The sequence below is a fragment of the Lactuca serriola genome, chromosome 8 (genome assembly GCF_051521515.1).
Source record: "Lactuca serriola cultivar US96UC23 chromosome 8, Lser_US96UC23_V15, whole genome shotgun sequence".
In the NCBI taxonomy this organism is placed as follows: Eukaryota; Viridiplantae; Streptophyta; class Magnoliopsida; order Asterales; family Asteraceae; genus Lactuca; species Lactuca serriola.
In genome coordinates, this window is record NC_136415.1 from 293,437,314 (window position 1) to 293,458,716 (window position 21,403).

The window sequence follows — 21,403 nt, forward strand, 5'->3', positions numbered from 1 at the left end:
CGATCACTGATACGATCTCCACCACTGGACAACCGCCAATGCACTGAACTCAAAACAACAATCAACAATTACCAAAATGCCCCTGGAAACCACTCGTCAACCCTTGATCAAAGACAAGGTCAAAGTCAACCCCTGACTGACTCTACTCGCCGAGTCAACCCGATGACTCGCCGAGTCCCCATACTCAGAACTTCCCTCAATCCGCGACCTAACTCGCCGAGTCACCCCGAGACTCGTCGAGTTCAACAACTCTGAGTCCACTCGCACACAACTCACCGAGTCATCCCTTGACTCACCGATTCTCGACTCGTCCAGAAAATATTGGGACTCTTCGACAAGACTCGCCGAGCCCAAGAACAGACTCGCCGAGTCTAAGGCTATCTTCAACCTACTCGCCGAGTTGTTCATACAACTCGCCGAGTTCCAGGCAATCTTCATCCTACTCGCCGAGTTGTTCATACAACTCGCCGAGTTCCAGGCCATCTTCAAGCAACTCGTCGAGTCCACCCATGTGACTCGCCGAGTACCACCGGTCTGAATCCATACAGAAGCACTCCAGACCATGCAATTGCTCCAAAACATAGATCTAGCCTCCTACAACTCCTCCATCACATAAAGTGGCAAACTTTACGTGAATCCAAAGAGATCTAGGCCATTTGCACATTGGGCAAGGGTTTGTGACATGATGGCTCCACAAAACACTCCAACATAGGGACTTTCATGCTCACTTATCCTTCTCCATTCCAGATCTGAGGTAGCAACCTCAGATCTATCCTCTAGACTCCAATTACTTCCAAAGACAAGCTCCCCACAAACCCCAAAATGAAGAAACAACATGACAACAGCCTAAGAACGAGATATTACCTCCAAAGAACGTCCCAACTGCAATGAAATTCGAATCCAAGCAAAGCCCCTTGCTCTAAGCCTCTCCTTCTCTAGAATCTCTTCCACAATCACCTCTCCAAGATCCAATTTGCTCAACAATGGTGCTTCTCCACGATTTTAGGGTTTCTGGGACTCAAGGGGGAATAAAGAGGCTGAGAGAGGGCTGTCATGTTCTTTATATAGGGCTCAACCCCGAGAATTAGGGTTTTCTCCACTCAGCGCCTACTCGCCGAGTCCATCTCACTGACTCGCCGAGTCGGCTACTTAACAAGCGACCCAGTCGCGACTCTACTCGCCGAGTCACTCTTTCCCAATTTACTCTTTTAGCCCTTCTACTCTACTCTTGATATTTCGGGATGTTACATTATTACAAAAAGGTTCTCAATAAAATTAATTTAGAGTATTCCCAGAATCACATCACAACATAACATGAGGAGCGGTACGATCACGCCTTTGCCTTGCCACGGTCTCCTGAAAAACATTAAACCACAACTGCAAGCCCGAAAACTTAGTGAGATATCCCCAAAATACCAACCACATATACCATACACGCATAACATGCCATATCATATCCAATCACAGAACAGCCATGCACTTCGGGTCTACTGTGTGACTGGTCTGCCGCACCGGCCAACAGTCCACCTGGTCCACCTTTCGAGTCTAGCCATATACATCGAGTCTGCAGTGTGATTGGTCTGCCCGCTCCGGGCCTTCAATCCACCTGGTCCACTCTCTGAGTCTACAGTATGACTGGTCCGCCCGCACCGGGCCTTCAGTCGGCCTGGTCCACTCTCCAAGCCTCGGCACGTCTGGTCCGCCCTCTTGGGGCCTTCAACATATCCGGACCGCTCGCTGGGCCTTCGGGACAACCGGTCCGCCCTGGGTATCTTGGCCTACAGCACAAAGCTGGACCCGCCTCAACCCAACCCCAGTCCAACAACCATGTGCACATAAACATACAATCATATAACCATTCACAGTCAACAAGCCGATCTAGCTGATCACATAACATATCATCATCCTAACTAGGATACCGACCTAACCGGTCACTAGAGTATACGATCCTAGCTACCAGGATGCAACCATATCAAAGTAATAATCATAACAACAAATACCCGGATCTCAATCCGATAAAGGGTCGGCCTTGGTGCCTTAGACCCTGTTGATATAGTGAGGATAACTCACCTCGCACTGCCGAAACTCTGAACTAAAGAAGCAGATTCCCGAATCACCGCCTCACTGAAAATCCCGAACTAGCCATCATACACAGATAATCATTAGGCTAAGCACAATACCCTTCCAAGGGTAAATTGACCAATTTACCCTTAACTCATTCCGGCCCAACACTGGATAAGCTCTCAAGCCCACAAATGGCCTAAAGTCCAAAAGTCCGAAGCAAAGCCCACTATTGGCCCAATTTACTAAATTGGGCCCGCCTTACCAAATGGGCCTAGACCCATGGTCCATAACAACTAATGGGTCCACAATACTCTATCCATAATGTCCAGTCATGGCCCAAAATCCAGCAGCCCAATAACAGCCCAATCCCTAAAGCCCAAAATGAAAAACCCAACAGAGGGAGTACGTTGGGCGTACCCTCCTTGGTACGCGGGGCGTACACACTGATTCGCAACAGGGGATCGGGGCACTGACCCGCTACACAGGGCGTAACTTCGCTGCTCAGTAAGTCCACATAACTTCTTAATGGCTTAAGATCTTAAGCCCAAACTTCAAATCCTTAGGCCAAATATGCCTAAGATTCATAAAGTATCAAACTTTATCACCTGGCACGTCCATAAAGCTCTTAATCCAAGATCTTAATCCATTAAGACCAACATATCTCACACATGGAACAACCACAGCCCTTGGGACCTCATTTTTCTCACTCAGGACCTCTCCAAAGGTCTGAAAGGACAGATAATCTCGACCAACTCAAAACACGCATCAAGATGAGGACTTTTGGGACAAGAATGATGTCAAAACTTCACAACACTTAGATCTATGCAATATAAATGACAAGCAAGAAGCTTTATACATCAGATAGACTCCAAAGGATGATATCTTCCCAGATCTATAAGCTCCAACCACTCAACTCCTTCTTTGACAACTTCCTGTTTCTTCTTCTAGCCTCTCCTTTGCCAAAATAAGCTTTCCAAGGCCAAACACACCCAACAATGGAGGTGGAACAGCTATCTAGGGTTTTTGAGGTTAAGAGAGAGCTTATGGAGGCTAGGCTATGAACCAACATGTTCCTTATATAGTGGCTGACCCTAATTTTAGGGTTTTAGAACTCTGAGAGTACGCTGGGCGTACCTCTATTACGTTGGGCGTACTCAACCTTGCACCCGTGTCCAATTACACACTTACGCTGGTCGTAGCCTAGCTTTGCATTGGGCATACTCGGCGTGTCCCCAAATTTCATATTTGGCCCTCTTTTTCCACTTTTCCCACAAGATGACCAAAATACCCTTCCTCTTAAATCCCGGGGACTCATAATTAAGTACTCTTAGGAACGGGGCGTTACAATTCTCCCCCACTTAAATTAGGCTTCGCCCACGAAGCCTGCGGCAACCTGACTCCAGAACTTCTCCTGCAACGCACCACCTGGCATTCACCAGACCAGGTTCCTCAAGACACAACCATCGAAACCTGAAACTCACTTTCTCCTCTCTTGCGGTGTCCTGACCACCGCCTCAAGCCGGCCACTGGCTTCACCCTCTGATAACCACACCTATCAGATTCCACACTTACCAACCGAGTACCACTCCATGGCACTTTTCTCAATCCTGACAACAACAGTCACTTGACTCTTACGAGCTAGGTATAACCCTGACCCTCCGGGTTCCCGATCCGAGTCCGACTTTATCTACTCCATGCTGACAGAATGACACATTCTTCAGCCTCAGAGCAACTCCCATGAGTTCTCCTCTTGCAATCGCATGCACATGCTGAACTAGCTCTAGCACCCTCGGGTTGGGAAAACCCGTCACACTGACGACACCTCCAAACATCCCCCAGGATGAATCACCACTACATACACAATTCCTTGATCAGAGTCAAACTGAGAATCCAAGACTCCATCCCTGCATCCTTTCCGAGCCTCTTGGCTCTACACCTGCGGAATTCCTTCCGCAACCTTAGTAGACATCCCATCCGGATGTGATTCCATACCACTGTCGCAATCACGCTGCTCAATTACCATAATTGGATCACTCCAATCATAACTCTGCACTGCCGCTTTCACTTCCGTGAATTTACACTCCCTCTCGGAGCTACATTTCTCTCTCTTTCCTTACCAAGGAAATCCACTTGGCCTCCTTGTCACTGCGACAAGTGCCACAGTGCTCGCCCAATGCTACACCACTCCCTATAGCATAACCGCTATCCATGCAACACACATGCTCTGAATCCGCTTGCAAGGACTCTCGAGTCCATGCACTATCTCCTCTAATCGAGATCAATACCCGGGGCCAGACCTTCTAATGCTAACACATCGCGACATACTCAATCCATTTTCCTCGAACCGATCTAACAATACCTGCAGAGTCTTCAGCATGACTAGACCGCCTTACCAGGCCTTCAGCCAATCTGGACCACTCTCAGAACCTTCAGCCAATCTGGACCGCCCTCCATGGCCTTTAGCCTGGCTGGACCATTCTCCGAGCCTTCGGCCTGACTGGTACGCCTACCGGCCTTCAGTCTACCCGGACCGCTCAACTAGCATTCATCCTTCCGAGTTATCTCTCCAGGAAATCCTCCCATGCATACTGTTCCAGCCCTCTAGGGGTTCTGAACTCTATCTACATCATACATACTCAATCCCGGCCTGATCCCAGGCCCTCTACAATCAAATACCCTTGGTCTGTATCCTGCCCCACATGCCTGCCACTTACTCATACCAGCCTATGCTCTTAGCTGGCAGAAACACTGCTGAATCCCAAGCAGCTAAACAACCTCACATGCTCATTGATCTTCCGGAGAATTTTCCAATTCTCCCCCACTTATAGCACTGACTATCAATCACCGGTCGCCATCACCGACCTCCCTCAACAACCTTACACAACACAAACTCTTACACGCGAACTGATTCCCACTAGAACGAGCAACCTTCACAAAATCACATAACAACACAAAACATCTCGGCTCGACAGAAACTTGATCTCTAGCAACCACTCCTCAGATTGCAGATAATACCCGACATTCGGAGTAAAAGCCAAATTCCCACTAGAACCCTCATGAACGATAACCAATGAAATTCCCAACACCAAACCCTTAATCACACCATAACCCGCAAGGAACAACGAAGACAATACAAGAAATCACACAACAAAACTAGCAGATATACAATACTCCACAATAAGCATAAGATAACAAAACATCAAGAAAGAAACATACCCGCAGCTGCATCCGGCACTGCCCTGACCTCCTCTGTCGTAAGCTGATAAGCACGACCCTGAGCCCTTGGGGGCTCCACTCCACCCTGACCTCCTCCCGTGATCCTCAATGTGGCCGGTGCTGGAGCCTGCACCAGTCCTGCAGCAAGCTGTGGACAGTTGACCCTCAAATGCCCAACCTGATGACAATGATAACAAATTCTCAAATCCCGAACCGGGGCTGACTACTGACAATCCCTCACATAGTGCCCATCCATTCCGCACTTGCGGCATGCACCACCGGACCTACAAACTCCGGTGTGACCCTTCCCACACTTCCCAAAAGCGTGGCTGCTCTGATCTCCCACCCTAGAATCAACGGTCTTGGACCGTTTCGGCACCGGCTGCCACTGCACCAGAGCCTGCCTCAGTTCACGCAACTGCAACTCAATCTTCAACTCACGCCGCCTGGCGGCCTCTTGCAACTCCAACAAAGTCTCGTACCTCTGCATAGACACAAACTGTCTGATATCTCTCTTGAGCATACTCAGATATCGGGACATCTGAGCCTACTCCGAAGCGAACTCAGGGCAAAACATCGCCCTCTCAGTGAAGATCCTGGTGATCTCCGTCACCGACTCTGAATCCTGCTTCAGCTCAAGGAACTCTTGATCTAATCTCTCCCTCTCAACCCGCGGAACATAACGAGTGTTGAACATTTCTCTGAACTGATCCCATGAAACCGCAGCCCTCTGCGCATCCGAATATGACCCCGTGGTCAATCTCCACCAATCCTTCGCCCCGAGCCTCAACAGGTTCAGAGCACACCTCACCCTCTGATCAGCAGGGCATGAACACGTGAAGAAACACCCCTCCATGTCCGACAACCATCTCATAGCAACAATCGGGTCCTGAAATCCATCAAAGGTAAGAGGCTTCGTATTATCGAAGTCCCGATACTGAAAACCTCGACCGACTCCTCCCCCTATCGCTGCTACAGCCGCTGTAGCCGCCGCGACAGCCGTCTCAGTGAGAGCCGCATAGCGCTCATCAAAATACTCAACCATGGCGGTCTTGATCGACCCAAACAGTTCCGGCAGCTCGGCCCGGAACAACGCAGCAACCTCATCATGTAGGATCTCACGAATCCTAGCATCCAACTCGCCTGTGCTCATCTGACCCACAACCTCGGGCGGTACTGACCCGCCCAGAACTCCCTCTCCTGCTCCCGATCCTGACCCGGATCCACTCCCAGCATGCCTCGGAATCTCTATACTAAAAAACACCACAAGATCTCAGATTCTTCCCACTATCCCGGGAACCAACTCTCAATCCAACCCTAGAGGTCATGGTTTCCCTTATACGCATATGGGTCCTGTGCTTTCAGTAGTACGGGCCAATACTACCTTCCACACCTACCCATATTTGTATGAAGTACTACCACAACACCCTAGTGAAAACACACATAACAAACGCTCAACCCTCACTACTAGAGGAACACTGGAAATCTCCCACGAGGAAACCCTAGGCTAACAGGCATCATAAACCAGGCAACATTATCATGAAATCCTGAAGATCCCTAGCCTAGCACTAGCATGCTGTTCTATCAAATCTCAAAAATAAATATCATGTATGGTATTTTGAGGTTACTTACTGGCTTCGGCTGATCGTACCTCCGCGTCCTCCTTTACCCATTTTGAAAACCATTTTAAATTCTCTTTTGAAAACCCTCCTCGATTTGAGACTGGAGTCACACGAGTGTTCCTCCAATTCACTCAAACCAAGGCTCTGATACCAACTTGTAACGACCAAAAATTCCAACCAATTTAAACTTTTCAAAAACAACCCGATTTCATTAAATTATTATAAAAAGGTTTTCAATACAATTAATTTAGAGTATTCCCAGAATCACATCACAACATAACATGAGGAGCGGTACGATCATGCCTTTGCCTTGCCACGGTCTCTTGAAGAACATGAAAAACATTAAACCACAACTGTAAGCTCGAAAGCTTAGTGAGATACCCCCAAAATACCAACCACATATACCATACACAGATAACATGCCATATCATATCCGGTCACAGAAAAGCCATGCACTTCGGGTCTACTGTGTGACTGGTCCGCCGCACCGGCCAACAGTCCACCTGGTCCACCCTCCAAGTCTAGCCATATACATCGAGTCTGCAGTGTGATTGGTCCGCCCGCTCCGGGCCTTCAATCCACCTGGTCCACTCTTTGAGTCTATAGTATGACTGGTCCACCCGCACCGGGCCTTCAGTCGGCCTGGTCCACTCTCCAAGCCTCGACACGTCTGGTCCGCCCTCTTGGGGCCTTCAGCATATCCGGACCGCTCGTTGGGTCTTCGGGACAACCGGTCCGCCCTGGGTATCTTGGCCTACAGCACAAAGCAGGACCCGCCTCAAGCCAACCCCAGTCCAACAACCATGTGCACATAAACATACAATCATATAACAATTCACAGTCAACAAACCGATCTAGCAGATCACATAACATATCATCATCCTAACCAGGATAGCGACCTAACCGGTCACTAGCATATACCATCCTAGCTACCAGGATGCAACCATATCAAAGCAATAATCATAACAACAAATACCCGGATCTCAATCCGATAAAGGGCCGGCCTTGGTGCCTTAGACCCTGTTGATATAGTGAGGATAACTCACCTCGCACTACCGAAACTCTGAACTGAAGAAGCAGATTCCCGAATCACCGCCTCACCAAAAATCCCGAACTAGCCATCATACACAGATAATCATTAGGCTAAGCACAATACCCTTCCAAGGGTAAATTGACCATTTTACCCTTAACTCATTCCGGCCCAACACTGGATAAGCTCTCAAGCCCACTAATGGCCCAAAGTCCAAAAGTCCGAAGAAAAGCCCACTATTGGCCCAATTTACTAAATTGGGCCCGCCTCACCAAATGGGCCTAGACCCATGGTCCATAACAACTAATGGGTCCACAATACTCTATCCATAATGTCCAGTCACGACCCAAAATCCAGCAGCCCAATAACAGCCCAATCCCTAAGGCCCAAAATGAAAAACCCAATAGAGGGAGTACGCTGGGCGTACCCTCCTTGGTACGCGGGGCGTACACACTGATTAGCAACAGGGGATCGGGGAACTGAACCGCTACGCGGGGCGTACTCCTAAGTTACGCGGGGCGTAACTTCACTGCTCATTAAGTCCACATAACTTCTTAATGGCTTAAGCTCTTAAGCCCAAACTTCAGATCCTTAGGCCAAATATGCCTAAGATTCATAAAGTCTCAAACTTTATCACTTGGGACGTCCATAAAGCTCTTAATCCAAGGTCTTAATCCATTAAGGCCCACATATCTCACACATGGAACAACCACAGCCCTTGGGACCTCATTTTTCTCACTCAAGACCTCTCCAAAGGTCTGAAAGGACAGTTAATCTCGACCAACTCAAAACATGCATCAAGATGAGGACTTTTGGGACAAGAATGATGTCAAAACTTCACAACACTTAGATCTATGAAATATAAATGACAAGCAAGAAGCTTTATACCTCAGATAGGCTCCAAAGGATGATATCTTCCCAGATCTATAAGCTCCAGCCACTCAACTCCTTCTTTGACAACTTCCTCTTTCTTCTTCTAGCCTCTATTGCCAAAATAAGCTTTCCAAGGCCAAAAACACCCAACAATGGAGGTGGAACGGCTATCTAGGGTTTCTGAGGTTAAGAGAGAGCTTATGGAGGCTAGGGTATGAACCAACATGTTCCTTATATAGTGGCTGACCCTAATTTTAGGGTTTTAGAACTCTGAGAGTACGCTGGGCGTACTCAACCTTGCACCCGCGTCCAATTACACACTTACGCTGGGCGTACTCGGCGTGTACCCAAATTTCATATTTGGCCCTCTTTTTTCACTTTTCCCACAAGATGACCAAAATACCCTTCCTCTTAAATCCCAGGGACTCACAATTAAGTACTCTTAGGAACGGGACGTTACACTACTCGACGAGTCTAGGCATCGACTCGTCGGTTCCTTCTCTCTAACTCAAAATAAATGAATAACATGGAATACCTGGGAATCCGGGTGTTACAGGAGAACCGTTTGGATTTTTCGGAATAGTTTCAAGTGCGGAACAAGGAGGAGTTACACGTCCTAGTTAGGAGGAAATCCAATTCATGTGGTGGTCTGGATAGAGGTTGCTCAAGGTGGATGATTTAGAAACTACTAATGATAGGTTGACACATTCGTTGTGATGCATGGAAGACATGTGAATGGATCCAGGTTGAGGGTTGTCTTAGAGCCTCTCTTCCTGTTCTTGTCTGATGAAGGCTTTGGGTTTAAAAGGATAACCCAAACACCTGATCGGGATATAGTCAATGTGGTTTTTTCTCGTGAATGGAGAGCAAGGCCATGAGTTGGGCTCATGGCTGATATGGGAGTGTTGTAATACTACGGGGTAGCCGTAGCATACACAAGAGTGCTAGGCTACCAGGGAAGTGTTGTAAAACTGCGATGGAGTCATAGAATTCACCAGGATTACATAGGCCATGGTAGGAGTGGTTGTTGGGCTGAAGGAGGATATGTGCATGCTTAGGTCAAGGCAGACAATATTGTTGGTAGACTACTCCTTGTTGGAAATGAGGATCGTTAGATCAGAGGCGATGTTGGACCTATATAGCACTCAAGTGGGTGAGACCCATGGGTGAGGCCTGTTCGATTGTGCAGATGGGATGAGACTCATAGGAGAGGTCCGTTTGGTTATAATAGTATGGGTGGGACCCGATGGAAATTGGCTTGAGCAAGGTATTCGATCATATGTAGAGTAGGATGAGGTAGCCTATAGCATTTAGAATTTTGGACGGAGCATCATGGAGTGATCGTGTGCAAGGTTTTCAAACGATTGGGGATTCTATATCTCAGTTTAGTAGAAGGTCACCATGGAATTAGAAGAATTCGGATAGAATTCAAGTGTGAATCTTTGATTTTTGGTTTATGAATTATGTTCTGGGTTAGCACAAAGGGATGAGATTCGTGTTGGGAGTCACCTTTTTTTATATGAAAGGTCTTTTCAACAACAATGTACGGTCAGCGATTATGTATGCCAGAGGTATCAAAAAGATAATGTAGGTTTGGAAGGATTTATTTCAGTTCAGGTTGTAGTGTGAGGTCATGTTGACTATGTTTCAGAATGGTTCTGCTTGTGTGGAGGTCAAGTAAAGTATTTGGTTTCCGTATTTTTGGTAGAGAAGTGATGGATGTTCCGCATTGTTTAAAGTTAGTAGGGGAAATGATTCATTCTCCATCAGGGCGTGTGAGTCCTATAAAGATTGGGTTTTGAAGGTACCATTGGAAAGTCGATGTGTGTATGAGTCACCATTTAGCCAAAGCAGGGTTCAAGAAAAATTGGTCGGATCGTCTGGGTGCCAGGAAGGTATCAAGGAGTGATTTCGAGGACAACATCTAGTTTAAGTGGGGGAGAGTTGTAACATTTAGTTTTGAGAAGCTTCCACTTTCAGGAGTTGTAGACATTAATGGATTAAGTAATGGCCTTGGTGTCACACCCCCGAACCAGACATCGGAAACGTCCGGGGGCTTGGTATGACTTTCATATTTGTAGTATCATCACATAGTATATAATTAAAACATAGAATCATCATCATCACACATGTAATATAACAACATACATTGTTTACATCGAGTATTGTGTTTCAATATTACATGCCAAATAGTTAAAGTAGGATGAACCAAAATATAACAAAATTTTCATGAATTCGTTCTGCCTAATCTACTCAATGGTTTCATGAGAATACAAGTTAATTTAAAAAGGTGAACATAAAAATGTTGGTGAGTTCATAAGCATGTTTGAGAAATGATTTGTATAACTTTATAACCACCAGAAAATCCTATATTTTCTGAAAACAATTTAGTATGTTTGTGTCCAATCTTGTATTAATGCATATGTATTAATGTTTACTAGAATGCGAAAAGAGAATGAAGAGAATGTCCCCAGACAACCCGATGTTGTCTGTGAAAGAGAATGCTGGTATATCAACCCCCGAGGTTGAGTACCGGCGCGAGTATGTTACCGAGTATTCCAATGAGGAAAGAGAATGGTCTCCCGTAAATTTTAGAACGTCAGTTCCTCTAAGTGAGTTGTTATAACCATACTAGATAATGACAATTTCGCTTGTCTTGACGTTTATGGATGCCGACCGAATAAGGTAATGTTTTCGTCACCCTAGATTGGTTTAGTCTAACTGTAGCAAACAGCTCAGGTGTTGGGTGTCATCCCCGTATAGATCTATACACAAACCCCAGCTCTCCCTCCAAGAGAATATGGTTATAACTACAGGCTACGATCGTACACTCAATAGGTGTCAACCGACACGTCTCACTAGATCCTTAATCGAATTTACGCAAAGAGAAACATATAAAGTACATTCCAGGCCCAGTGAACATGTAAGTGAACAACTAAGGCCCACTAAACATGGAAATCATTTCTATGCTCATAAGGAATGAGATTATATAACCCGGGCCCAATATATATGTAAAAGGACAACTAAGGCCCATTTCACATGTATATTATTTACAGGCCCAAGGAACACACAAGGAGTATCCAAGTTCCGTCGAGCATTAAAATGGGTCAACAAGGCCCAATAAACATGCAAAGAGTATTCAGGACCTATCAAGCACAAAAATGGGTCTTATTTATGTAACACACGGCTATTAGGGTCAAAAAGGATTATTTTTGCTAAACATGGTTAGTTGCAATATTTGAGATCCTACTGATGGGTTTTAGCCATAAGAACTTTCCTATGTGCGCATGCCAAACCCTAATGCTTTGATCTAGGCTTTCTAATTAAACATGCTTTGAATCCAAGACTTCTAATGACTATTTAGGAATAAGAACAATGTTAAAACAGATCTAGAATCATACCTTTGAATTCCTTGTTGATCTTGTTGTCTTGGAGCTTCTAGAGTCACAATTGTCACTCTCTAATGGCTTACAAACACCAAATAGCAAGGAGGAGGATTTGGGAGAGAGGAGAGGGGAGGAAATTGGCCAGGGTTCTTTTACTTTTGATGAAGTGCCGATTTCCCTTTGCCATAGGGTCTATTTATACTTGTAGACTCCTTAAGGGTTACAACCTAAACCCTAATTGGATAATCTTCTCTTAAGGCTATCCAAATCCATTCCTTAGATAACTCTTTGGACGATTTGAAGCAATCCTTAGCTTCTAGAATCCGTCCAATCCATATCTATATGGATTTACAGTCTAAAGTTTAACTATCGAACAATTGACAGTTTATACCCTCTTATTTAATTAATCTCTTTAAGTCACCAAATTAATTCCAATTAATTTATGACTTATATTAATCAAATAACAATATATTATTCTTTATATTATTCTCATAATATACTAATAATATTTACTCTCTCTTAATAAATCATCCTATCAAGTTGCTATGGTGAAGGCAACCCAAAAGGACCATGCACAACCGGGTCAAATACTTGCCTAATATAGTTGCAGCCTTAGACACTATTCCAACAGTCTCCCACTTGGATAAGTCTAGTAACTATATGCACAAGTACAATTCGGTTTGCAATCGTAGCTCTCAAAGACGCTGTCAAACTCTGATCTAATCAATCTTGTCCTTTAGATAAGGGATCGTACAGTCCTCTGTTAGATATCATGCTGACAATCCTATGGAATGGTTAGTCAAGCATTTAGGTTTCTCGATCTCTGATTTATTCGACATAGAACTTAATCGAACACATCAATTCAGTTCTGACCGGGCCCGACACATAAGTCAAATCAAATCATCGAGCGGCCGAGATATTGCTTTTACCTTCTTAGATAAAAGTTACAGATAAACTTCGACTTATATGCATTTACTTATTCAATAATCAACTATACACAACAATGCGTTTTATAACATTGAGTTACCAATGTGTTTTCGCATTATCAATGTACAATCAATTAGCAAATAACAAACCATATATCTAGGTTTTAAGACTATATGATATTATCGTCTCGCGGTCACCCTTTTATCTCATATTCCATAAGGTGATTCCAGCAAGTGCAGGTTTGTTCCAATGCTCAAAACCAGTTCATAAGCACTCATGAATGTCGCAGCAACCCTTTGCTATGTCTAATACCATTTAGACAATCTACGCACCGATTCATGACAATCTTCATTCATATCTACTCCCAACATATGAACGATTGTGGACAATTTGAACAATTCGATTATTCCTAATAAACTCAATTATTCTGGAAGTCAAAACATGCAAAGTGAAACAATAGCTAAACAATTAACATAAGATAGTAACATTACTCATAAATAAAACTCCTTTATTTAATCATCAAATGTTAATTACATTTATCTATTACACGTTTCTAATACTATCTAATCTATGCTAATATCATCCTTCAGCCCAATACTCCTAGCATGCTGCAAGTGCTTAACCCTACTCAGTCCCTTCGTAAGCGGATCTGTTGGGTTATCTTCTGATGATATCCTCTTCACTACGAGTTGTTCTTCTTCTACACGATGTCTAATGAAGTGATATTTTCTGTTGATATTTCGTGATCTACCATGATCCCTCAGTTCCTTGGTCAAGGCAACCGCTCCTTCGTTATCACAGAAAATCTCCATGGGCTCCTTTATGGCAGGTACAACTCCAAGATCACCGATGAAGTTCTTTAGCCATATTGCCTCCTTCGACGCTTCGCTCGCTGCAATGTACTCTGATTCGCACGTTGAATCAGCTACGGTTTCCTGCTTGGAACTTTTCCATGTCACTGCTCCTCCATTTAGGGTAAAGACCCAGCCCGACTGCGAACGGTAGTTGTCCCTGTCAGTCTGAAAACTGGCGTCACTATACCCTCGCACCTTCAAGTCATCACTCCCTCCGAGGAATAAGAACCATTCCTTTGTCCTCTGAAGGTACTTAAGGATATTCTTCACCGCAATCCAATGTGCTCTGCCAGGATTCCCTTGATATCTGCTAACCATTCTCAAAGCGAAGGCTACATCAGGGAGAGTATAATTCATAGCGTACACGATTGAGCCAACTGCGGAAGCGTATGGAACTCGGCTCATTTCTGCTATCTCAGCTTCGGTACTCGGACTTTGAGTCTTACTCAACTTGGCATTACTTTGTATCGGTAATTCTCCCTTCTTCGAGTTTTCCATACTAAAACGTTTTAGTACCTTCTCCAAGTAAGTGTTCTGACTAAGTCCAATTAGTCTCTTACTTCTTTCTCTTACTATCCTTATTCCCAAAATGTAAGAAGCCTCTCCGAGGTCCTTCGTAGCGAAGCACTTCCCGAGCCAGGACTTAACCTCCTACAGAGTCGGGATGTCGTTTCCTATGAGTAATATGTCATCGACATATAGAACGAGGAAGCTTACTATACTCCCACTGGCTTTGATATATACACAAGACTCATCTTCGCTTCGTACAAATCCAAACTCTTTGACTTTCTCATCGAAACAAAGATTCCATCTGCGAGACGCTTGCTTAAGTCCATAAATGGACTTCTCAAGCTTACACACTCTATTCGGATGCTTCAAATCCGCAAACCCCTTTGGCTAAGCCACGTAAACATCCTCAGCCAATTTTCCGTTAAGGAAAGCGGTCTTAACATCCATTTGCCAAATCTCATAATCATGAAATGCGGCAATCGCTAGCATCACTCTAATAGATTTTATCTTCGCAACTGGTGAGAAGGTCTCATCATACTCAACTCCGGGAGTTTCAGTAAAGCCCTTCGCAACCAATCGCTCTTTATACGTGTGTACGTTTCCATCCACGTCGGTCTTCTTCTTGAAGATCCATTTGCACCCAACGGTCTTACATCCGGGCACATAATCAACCAAATTCCAAACTTGGTTATCATACATGGATTGGATCTCGCTATCCATTGCCTCTTTACATTTCGCAGACTCCGGGCATGCCATGGCTTCCTTATAGCTATTAGGTTCATCAAGATTTATTAGCTTACCATCACTAATATACGTGTCCCCTTCGGTAGTAATATGAAAACCATAAAACTGGGGTAGAACTCTAACTCTATCAGAACGTCTAAGAGGTAAGGATTCGTCAATCGGTTCAACCGGAGTTTCCTCCTCGGGTTGAGTGCCAGCGGTAGAGGTTCCTTCATCTATCGACTCTTGAATCTCTTGATGCTCGATTTGCCTCCCACTGTCTCCTTCGCCTATGAGTTCTCGCTCTCGGAAAACTCCTCTCCTCGCAACAAAGACAACATTGTCCTTCAGTCTATAGAAGAGATATCCAAAGGATGTCTGCGAGTAGCCAATGAAAATACATCGCTCACTTCGGGGTTTGAGCTTGTCGTGAGTATCTCGTCTTACGAAAGCCTCGCAACCCCAAACCTTCATATGTGCCAACGAGGGAGCTTTCCCTGTCCACATCTCGTGAGGTGTTTTGGCAACCTTCTTAGTAGGGACTCGGTTAAGGATATGGGCGGCAGTCTCTAAGGCATACCCCCAAAAGGAGATAGGTAGTGAAGCATGACTCATCATAGAGCGAACCATATCCAATAAGGTTCGATTACGCCTTTCTGCCACACCATTCAACTGCGGTGTCCTAGGAGGCGTCAATTGCAAAACTATTCCACACTCCTTGAGATAATCGTGGAATTCAAGACTTAGGTACTCTCCTCCTCGATCGGATCGAAGCATCTTGATTTTCCTACCCAATTGATTCTCCACTTCATTCTTGAACTCTTTGAACTTTTCAAAAGTTTCTGACTTTTGCTTGATTAAATAGATATACCATATCTACTATAACCATCGGTAAAAGTCACATAGAAGCGGTTCCCATCCTTCGTGGTTGATCTAAATGGTCCACATGCATCGGTATGTATTAGGTCCAATAGACCCTCACCCCTTTCACACGTACTCGTGAAGGGTGACTTAGTCATCTTTCCAAGTAAACAAGACTCGCATGTGTCATCTTCCCTAAGGTCGAATGACTCCAACACTCCATCCTTTTGGAGTTGGGCTATGCGTTTCTTGTTGACATGTCCAAGACGACAATGCCACAAGGATGCTTTATCCATACTAGTGGAAGAATCTATGTTCAAAACATCATCTCCTAAGTTATCAACAATCATAACAGTTTCATAAATTCCATTACATGGTATAGCTTCAAAGTAAAAGACACCATTTAGATAAGCCAAAATAGAACCATTCTCATTATTAAAAGAAAATCTAAAACCTTGTCTATATAAACCATGAAATGAAATGATGTTTCTAGCCATTTCTGGCGAATAGCAACAATTGTTCAAATCTAAACATAAATTATTCCTAAGCACTAAAGAATACACTCCAATCTTGGTCACAGGCGACGATCTTTTGTTCCCCATGATTAGATTTATTCTTCCTTGCTCCACATCCCTACTTCTTCTTAGTCCCTGCACATTAGAACAAATGTGGTAACCACAACCGGTATCAAGAACCCAACAAATAGCATGATTAGAATCGTTAGATTTAATTGTATATATACCTACGAAAGATGGCTTGATCTTTCCTTCCTTGATGGCTTGCAGGTATTCCGGGCAGCTTCTCTTCGAATGTCCTATCTTGTGGCAGTGGTGGCACTCTGCCTCCTTCGGGTTAGGGCAGGGCTTAGCGGGATCAACTTTGGTCCCACTAGAAGAGGCACCATCTCGGGCTTTAACCTTGCGATAGTTCTTAGACGAAGCCTTCCTCTTCTTTCCCTTTCCTTGACCAATAGCCAAGACAGGAGCAGCGGGTGGATTGGGAGTTGGTGCAACAGACTTGTCTTTGAAGTTGCTCTCAGCGACCCTCAAGAGACCTTGGAGTTTGCTTAGGGTGACCTCCTCCTTGTTCATGTGGTAGGTCATCCTAAATTGATTGTACATCGGAGGCAAAGAGTGAAGCACCATGTCGATCACCAAGTCTTCCCCAAAGTCAACATTTAACTTGCGAAGGCGGTCGACATACCTTTGCATCTTTTGCAGGTGCACGGTAAGAGATTCTCCATGACCCATCTTAGCAGAAATCATGTTAGTGAAAATCTCATACCGCTCTTGTCTCGCGTTTTGGTGGTATCTCTCCAATAAGTCTTGATGCATCTTATACGGGTACATGTCCTCGTAGGACTTTTGGAATTCGGAGTTCATGGTGGCTATCATGATGTAATGTACCTTTGTTGCATCTCGCTCAAGAGTTTTAAAAGCGGTAATTTCAGCCGGAGTAGCAATTTCAGGGTTGATTTTCTCGAGCTTCTCATCGAGGACATACTCCTTATCCTCATAGCGAGCAATGGTGCGAATGTATCTTATCCATTCGCTAAAGTTCGTTCCATCGAAGTTGACCTTTTGGCAAAGGCTCATCAACGTGAAAGAACTAGTAGCAGCGTTGTTGGCGTTCAACATCTACAAAGATAGATTAGAATATGAATCCCTAATTATCACCCAATAAGAAAAATTAGGGCTAGGATCCAACAACAACATTTACATATTAGAAAAGGGATGCTGTAATCTAACATGCAAATAAATTGAAGGTAAGTGAATGACGATTCACTAATTCTCCACCATAAAACCTAACTATTAGTCCTAAAAGTATTGAGAATTCCTAGGATCGGATGAGATTCATTGAAACTATTCAATGGCATGTTTAAATCTCGATATGCCCCTCTTGTTTGTGACTGGGATACCGAGGATCACAAAGCGGGTGTGAATTACCATGCAAATTCACATGGTGCCTTCATTGTAACGATCACCTATTCGATGTGCCGGTAAACCACACACGCTCCATCGAACTATGATAAACAATGAATCACCCTTTGCCACCTTTGCTTAGAACCAATTAGTGTGCCGGTAAACCACACACGCTCCACTAACTTCTTAGCAAGGGTGCAAAGTGTAATTTCATGGGATTGCATCAATTCACTTTTCCTAAAGTAACTAAGATTGGGAAATTTTAAAATATGTGTAGTTACTTTGTATTTCCTATTATACTTTTAATGAGAGGATGAGGTTGCCCTATCCTACCCGTTCGGCTAACAACCCTCCACCGATCAAGCAAGCGGTGGGTGTGAGTGTACACCCATTAAGCGCCATTTTATAGGCCGCAACCTTATACCCACCTTATAGATCGGCTTCGTGAATGAGGCCTACTAACGGTAAGACTAGCATTTTAGTTATACATATATCTATATCTATATCTATATCTATATATATATATATATATATATATATATATATATATATATATATATATATATATATATATATATATATATATATTAATCTTGTAATATTATATTAGTATAGGGTTGTATTTTAAACCTTTTAAAATCTAGGGTTTGAAATTTAAATTGTCCAAATTAAAAATTTTAATCACAAAATTTAGATTTCAAAACTTGAGGACAAGTTTTAAACATTTAAAACATGGAGGATCAAATAACAAATAATTTTAATTAACAATTAATTTCCTAATTATCTATATTTGATTTATTCAAGATTTCTTTCAAGATAATTACCAAAATAATCAAAATAATTAATTAATTATCATATAAGGAAATTAAATATTTTATTAGTTGATAAATATCTTTAATTAGATCAAGATAATAGTCATATATATCAAAAAATCGGATTAGGGTTGATCTAATATGATTAAGGTAAGTTTCCATAAGATAAACATGAAGAAATCCCGAATCTGGCCATTCCTGACGCTTGGACTCGCCGAGTGCACCAAGGGACTCGCCGAGTCAGGCCAACTCGCCGAGTCCACTATGGAACTCGCCGAGTCCATGACTCAGAAACACAAAAATCGAATTTTGCAGTTTAGTTTAAGACAATTAAGCAACAGTTTAATGAAAACCAAGATAGGCTCTGATACCACTGATGGGTTTTAGCCATAAGAACTTTCCTATGTGCGCATGCAAAACTGTAATGCTTGGATCTAGGCTTTCTAATTAAACATGCTTTGAATCCAAGACTTCTAATGACTATTTAGGAATAAGAACAATGTTAAAACAGATCTAGAATCATACCTTTAAATTCCTTGTTGATCTTGTTGTCTTGGAGCTTCTAGAGTCACAATTGTCACTCCTCTAATGGCTTACAAACACCAAATAGCAAGGAGGATGATTTGGGAGAGAGGAGAGGGGAGGAAATCGGCCAGGGTTCTTTTACTTTTGATGAAGTGCCGATTTCCCTTTGCCATAGGGTCTATTTATACTTGTAGACTCCTTAAGGGTTACAACCTAAACCCTAATTGGATAATCTTCTCTTAAGGCTATCCAAATCCATTCCTTAGATAACTCTTTGGACGATTTGAAGCAATCCTTAGCTTCTAGAATCCGTCCAATCCATATCTATATGGATTTACAGTCTAAAGTTTAACTATCAAACAATTGACAGTTTATACCCTCTTATTTCATTAATCTGTTTAAGTCACCAAATTAATTCCAATTAATTTATGACTTATATTAATCAAATAACAATATATTATTCTTTATATTATTCTCATAATATACTAATAATATTTACTCTCTCTTAATAAATCATCCTATCAAGTTGCTATGGTGAAGGCAACCCAAAAGGACCATTCACAACCGGGTCAAATACTTGCCTAATATAGTTGCAGCCTTAGACACTATTCCAACACCTACAAGGACTAAAAATGTAAACATTTTCGTAAATGGGCCTTATTTGGGCTTCTCAAGGCTTTGGGCCAAAAATTCATACTTTTTGGACTTTTATGGGCTTAAATGCCATTTTCGAGAAAGTTGTGCCAAAAATGTAAATTTTTGATAAGAGGGATTAAAAATGTGAATTTATTAAAATTTGGGCCAAAAAGATGGATTTATCTATAATGGGCCAAAAATGCACATTTTAATAAAAATGAAGCCAAAAATGATATTTTTGACAAAAGTGAGTTAAAAATGTTATTTTTACAAAAAGTCAGCCTTTTATGTCATTTTGGTAAATAATTAAACTAAAGCAAGCAATAGAATAACAAACGGGCCAATTTTGCCATTCTCATGTTATTGGGCCTTAGTGACCCATTCATATGCTTGATGGGTCATGAATACTCTTTGCATGTTTATTGGGCCTTGTTGACCCATTTACATGCTCGACGGACCTTGGATACTCCTTGTGAGCTTCTTGGGCCTATAAATAATATACATGTGAAACGGGCCTTAGTTGTCCTTTTACATATATATTGGGCCCGAGTTATATAATCTCATTCCTTATGACCCTAGAAATGATTTACATGCTTAGTGGGCCTTTGTTGTTTACTTACATGTTCACTAGGCCTGGAATGTACTTTTTATGTTTCTCTTCGCGTAAATTCGATTAAGGATCTAGTGAGACGTGTCGGTTGACACCTATTGAGTGTACGATCGTAGCCTATAGTTATAACCATAGTCTCTTGGAGGGAGAGCTGGCGTTTGTGTATAGATCTATACGGGGATGACACCCCACAGTTGGGTTGTTCACTACAGTTAGACTAAACCAGTCTAGGGTGACGAAAACCTTACCTTATTCCGTCGGCATCCATAAACGTCAAGACATGCGAAATTGTCATTATCTAGTATGGTTATAACGACTCACTTAGAGGAATTGACGTTATAAAATTTACGGGAGACCATTCTCTTTCCTCATTGGAATACTCGGTAACATACTCACGTCGGTACTCAACCTCGGGGGTTGATATACCAACATTTTCTTTCACAGACAACATCGGGTTGTCTGGGGACATTCTCTTCATTCTCTTTTTGCATTCTAATAAACATTAACACACATGCATTAATACAAGATTGGACACAAACATACTAAATTGTTTTCAGAAAATATAGGATCAAGTTAGGACCCATGGAAGTTTTAATGGGAAGGTGTGACGGGCTAGCATGTTAGGCATACATGGCATTAAAGCTGGGCCTACTAGGCTAAGTTGATTGCGTTGTGTAACGCCCGTAGATCAGGGCTAGTCAATTTAGAGACAATGAGCGTCAAAAATGACTTTTTGATGGAGTATTATTTAGAAGGAGTAATCTTAACTAAGTTGTAATATATGTTACAAGCATTCCGTACATATAAAGAACGCCGAAATCCGAGTTATAAC